Raw genomic sequence first — 6,000 nt, forward strand, 5'->3', positions numbered from 1 at the left:
ACCTGAGGGCTCGGAGGGTCCGCGGCCAACGGAATTCATCGGCCGCCTACTCAAGAACCTACTGGGCCTGGATGATGAGCCCCTACTCGACAGAGCCCATCGCACTTTGCGGGCTAAACCCAAAGAGGGAGAGACGCCTCGTCCGCTCATCATCAGGGTCCACTTCTTTCATCTCCGGAACAAAATCCTATGTCGGGCCAGCGCGACCTCCCGTGACACCCCTCTACTCTTCCAAGGCAAAAGGCTCTCTATTTTCCCTGATTACACCGTCACTGTTTCCAAGAAGAGGGCTGCGTTTGGAGGAGTGAAACGTGAACTCCATGCCTGTCCTGGTATCAAGTTTGGGCTGATGTTTCCTGCGGTTCTGAAAATCACTCTGCCGAGTGGTTCAACGCACACGTTTGAAGACCCGGCCGCCGCCTCGACTTTCATAAACACTAAACTCAGAAAAGCGGTTCCCCAGACTGTAACCATCAGCTGAACGGCAAGTTCATAATTCATGTCCATATGACTGAGCAGACTATTTCATTTTGGGACTACGATATTTCACAATATTAACATTTGTCACTTAACCACGGAAGGGGTGGTGTTTATCTTTAGAGTTAGTAATAGTGGGTTATGCGTGCGTCCAATTTGAGGAGACGCATCAGCATGGGAGGGAGGGGGAGGGGGGAGGGAAGGGTTTGTTTACATTTACAGTTCTTTTTGTGCGATGTTTATACTGTTGTTGCTTTCTCTATGACTTGGCCACTGCACATAAAAAATACTATTAGGACATACCTTTCGATGTTACTCATTGTACAATCAACACCAGTATATGACTCAACCTAAAACCTCACAGCAGATTGGAGGAGTGGTCAAATTTACTAGTTGGAATTGTAAGGGATTAAATCAGCCAATCAAACGTAGTAAAGTACTGGGGCATCTTCAGAATTTGGGGGTTCATATAGCTTTCCTTCAGGAAACTCATTTCAAGCTATCTGATTATACCAGACTACATAAACGATGGGTTGGCCAAGTGTACCACTCATCATTTCAGAGCAGAGCTAGAGGTGTGGCAATTTTAATCCACAAATCAATACATTTTATTTGCTCAGATGTTCTCTCTGACCCAAATGGTAGATTTGTGCTGGTAACTGGAAAGCTCTGTGGCACCCCAGTGATTATGCTTAATATCTATGGCCCTAACTGGGACAATAGCTCATTTTTTAGATCTGTGTTCTCTTCGATACCTGACCTCTCCACACATTAATTGATATTAGGAGGGGACTTCAATTGCTGGCTTAATCCATCATTGGATCGTTCATCTACCAGAAATGCAGTACTTTCAAGCTCTGCTAAAACCATTCAATCTTTTATGGAAGAGTTTTCACTTTCAGACCCTTGGCGTTTTCACAACCCATCTAGCAGAGCATACTCATTCTTATCTCATGTTCATCACACCTTCACTCGTATTGATTATTTCTTGATCGTCAATCGGCTCATCTCATCAGTATTATCTTGCTCATATGATGCTATTGTCATATCGGACCACTCTCCAGTTCTAATGGAACTGCAAATTAGGGGATGTGATAACACCCGACCACCCTGGCGACTGAATACTAGTTTGTTATTGAACGAAGATTTTGTTACTTTTATTTCCAAGCAGATAGATTTTTTTTGGATATCAATAAGACGCCTGGGATCTCAGCTTCCTTACTATGGGAGACACTGAAGGCATACTTAAGGGGGGAAATTATTTCTTACTGCACTTATGAGACTAGAACCAGAAAGAAGAAATTAGATAATTTAACCAAACAGATCACTCAGATTGACAACATTTACTCTATCGCTCCATCACCTGATTTATATAAGGAACGCCTATTGTTACAAGCAGAATTCGATACTCTGACTACCACCCATACCGAAAAATTACTATTCAAATCCAGATACAATTACTATGAACACGGAGATAAGGCGAATAAACTATTAGCTCATCAATTAAGACAGGCATCAGCTTCGCATCAAATACCACAAATCCAAACTTCAACAGGCAGAACTACAGATCCCAAAGAAATTAATGAACAATTTAAAAACTTCTACTCATCTCTCTATGCTGCAGAACAACCCACTGACCCGTCTGCCTTTAGCAACTTTTTTGACTCTCTTGATATTCCTAAAGTTGACTCCGACTCAGCGGTGAAACTGGAGGAGCCTATCACAATAGAGGAGATTGAAGAGGCTGCTCACAACATGCAGGCAGGTAAATGCCCAGGCCCCGATGGTTACCCAATCGAATTCTATAGGAAGTTTTTTGGCAAATTGGCGCCACTTCTTATTGATATGTACAATGAATCCTTCTGCTGTTTTAAATTGCCCCATACACTCACTCAGGCCACAATTTCCTTAATCTTGAAGAAGAACAGAGACCCTCTCCTATGTGGGAGCTACCGTCCTATAAGTTTGCTATCCGTGGATTTAAACCTTCTTTCCAAACTACTATCTATGCGCTTAGAATCGGTACTACCCTCTATTATTTCCCCAGATCAGACTGGATTCATAAAAAACCGGTACTCTTCTTTTAACACTAGACGGCTTCTTAATATCATATATAATCCCTCTTCTTCCTCAATATCAGAAGCTGTGATCTCACTAGATGCCGAGAAGGCTTTTGACCGGGTGGAGTGGAGCTACCTATTCTACACCATGGAGAGATTTGGCTTGGGTAAAACATTTATCACCTGGGTGAAACTGCTTTATACCTCCCCTATAGCCTCAATCAGAACCAACAACACACATTCTGAATATTTCCCTCTCTTTCGCTCTACTCGGCAAGGCTGCAATTTGAGTCCCTTATTATTTAATATCGCAATAGAACCATTGGCCATTGCTCTCAGATCAAATCCTAACATAACTGGTATTCATAGGTTTGGCATTGAACAGAAGACTTCACTTTATGCGGATGACTTGCTTTTATATGTATCGAATCTCTCTGTCTCTATACCAGCTGCCCTTGATGTTTTCAGTTAATTCGGTGCAATATCAGGATATAAACTAAACTTAGATAAAAGTGAGCTATTCCCTCTGAATGCTGAAGGTCGAAATTACCCCTTACATACTTTGCCCTTTAAAATTTCCCCACTTGGCTTCACATATCTTGGCATTCGTTTCACAGACAAATTTAAGGATTTATTTAAATCTAACTTCTCCCCTTTGTTAAGCAAACTGCATAAAGACTTTGAACGATGGTCGCTATTACCCCTGTCCTTAACGGCACGAGTTAACTCAGTTAAAATGAACTCCCTGCCAAAATTCTCATACCTTTTTCAATGTTTACCCATCTTTCTCACACAAGCATTCTTCCAGAAAATTGACAGTTTGGTGTCGCAGTTCATCTGGAATAGGAGAGTCCCTAGGCTCGGTAAAGCCCTCCTACAAAGACCAAAGCCTCTGGGAGGGATGGCTCTGCCCAATTTTTTATTCTATTATTGGGCAGCCAACTTTAGAGCACTACAACATTGGGCAAGGTTTGAAGACACACCTTCATCCCCTGTATGGTTGCTTTTGGAATCCTCTTCTTCCAGCCCTGCCTCACTGGCTGCTCTGGCTCACGCACCTCTACCTTTTCCCACCTCTACCTTTTCCCACCTCTCCCTACTCTAAAAATATCATTGTCAAATCAACACTCAGGATATGGAACCAGTTCAGACGACATTTTGGTTTACAATCTTTTTCTTTACTAGCTCCAATTACAGCTAACCCTGTTTTCCCCCCCTCTGTGATGGATAGAGCTTTTCTCTCCTGGTCCCCTCTTGGTATTAGAACGTTCAGTGATTTATATATAGAAAATATTTTTGCATCATTTGAACAACTGTCTGACAAGTTCTCTCTTTCGAGGTCACATTTCTTCAGATACTTGCAAGTCCGCAGTTTTGTACGTAATATCAACCCACAGTTCCCCAAACTCCCAGAAGCCACTCCTATTGACACTTTACTAAAGCCTACACTGGTCACAAAGGGTATTATATCTGTCCTGTATGGCTTGATTTCCTCACTGCGTCCTACCTCATTAGAAAAGATCAGGAGGAGATGGGAGGAGGACCTGGGTGAGGACATCACAGAAGACCTGTGGGAGGATATTCTACACCGGGTCCACTCCTCTTCAATTTGTGCCAGGCACAGACTGATCCAATGTAAAATTGTTCACCGTTCACACTTTACTAAAGTCAGGCTAGCCAAGATCTATGGCAACATTGATCCCACCTGTGACAGATGCCACCGTGCCCCTGCTACACATAGTCACATGTTTTGGTCCTGCCCTTCCCTGCATAACTTATGGTCTGAAATATTTGAAACTATCTCAAATAGTATTGAGATCCCAATCAGCCCGACTGCCATAACTGCTTGCTTTGGTGTCTCTATCTCCCCTACTACTCTGTCTCTGCCACGATATAAAGCTGACCTGGTGGCATTTGTTACTCTCCTGGCTAGACGTCTCATTTTACTGCATTGGAAGTCACCCACTCCTCCATCTCACTCTATGTGGCTCAGGGATATTTTGCACTTCCTTAAGATGGAGAAAATAAGGTGTGTCATAAGGGGTTCTACAGCTAGATTTTATAAAACATGGGGCCGTTTCTTTAGCTATGTTGGGGAACAAGGCTCAATCGACCCCCCATAAATAATGCTCACTCCTAACCTAGCACAGTCCAGTCGAGTGACCTATCTACTTGTGCAAATGTAACCGATGTCTACCTTCTCATTTAAAAAAAAATAAAATGTGTTCCATTCCTCTATTCCTGCTGTACAGTGCTTGTCTTGAGTGTACATATCTGTTTAATTGACTATGTCCGAAACAATATCTATATTTATTTTGTGGTGTACTATTTTTTAGTCTATATATTCAACAGACCTATACTTTGACTACTTATACGTAGCCATGTGCAACATGTATATTATTTACATTCAACAGACCTATATTTTGTTTATTTATACATAGTTTTGTGCAATAGGTATATTGTTTATCCAACAGACCTATATTTTGACTAACTATATGTACCTTTGTGCAATATGTATATTGTCTACATTCAACAGACCTATATTTTGACTACTTATATGTAGATATGTGCAATGCGTCTGGCATATATGTGTACAATTTGACCTTGTGCTGATCTCATATTGCAATGAAAAAACTTCAATAAACAAAGTTTTGAAAAAAAAAGAAAGACTGCAAAATTCGCTCACTTGGAACTTCTGAAGCTTCCGAATGAACAAATTACCGGGGAGAGACATTGTTACAATTGTCCTGTTTGTCATGGCCTGCTCAAAACATCATTATGTCGTCCACCAGACTAGGTAGGCATATCGTTTGCCTCCGCAAGCTCAGTGGAGAAGAATCAATCATGGATGGTCACAGCAGTCGGCATGAAAAGTCATGATTCTGGTACACGATTACCATGTATTACACCGATACATGAGAGCAATCAGGTAACAACACTTGACTTGAAGTGTTTTTTTGTTTATTTCATTTCACCTCAATGTCCCTTGAATAAACCCTTTTTTTCTTGTTATCTACAACTGTTATCAATTGTGTAACTTCTGTTTGTGTCCATAATCTCACAATCAAAATGCCTTTTTCAGAAATAAATGTTTCTGAGAAATACAACAAACAGTTACCATTATTTTTAAGTAATCCTGTGTTTATAACTGTAAAATATTAGCACATTTTCTTTTTCATCAAATTCCCTGTAAATAAAATGTCGCCCAACCCTGCGCTGGTTAAGGAAACACAGAGTCAACAGATTGTAATTCTATCAGCCAAGTGTTGTCTCTCAAGGATGAAATGAGGACGAGTTTATCTCTCTATCTGTCGCTCTCTCTTCTCCATTTCACACACACACACACACACACACACACACACACACACACACACACACACACACACACACACACACACACACACACACACACACACACACAGACACACACACACACGCACGCACGCACGCACGCACACACACA

General features: G+C 41.5%; 1 protein-coding gene across 1 annotated transcript in view; it reads right to left on the minus strand.

Annotated features, from left to right (window-relative positions):
- ikzf2 (IKAROS family zinc finger 2) overlaps positions 1 to 6,000 on the minus strand; it is a 157,548-nt gene that overhangs the window by 43,271 nt on the left and 108,277 nt on the right.

Source organism: Notolepis coatsorum (assembly GCF_963971535.1).
Source record: "Notolepis coatsorum genome assembly, chromosome: 3".
In the NCBI taxonomy this organism is placed as follows: Eukaryota; Metazoa; Chordata; class Actinopteri; order Aulopiformes; family Paralepididae; genus Notolepis; species Notolepis coatsorum.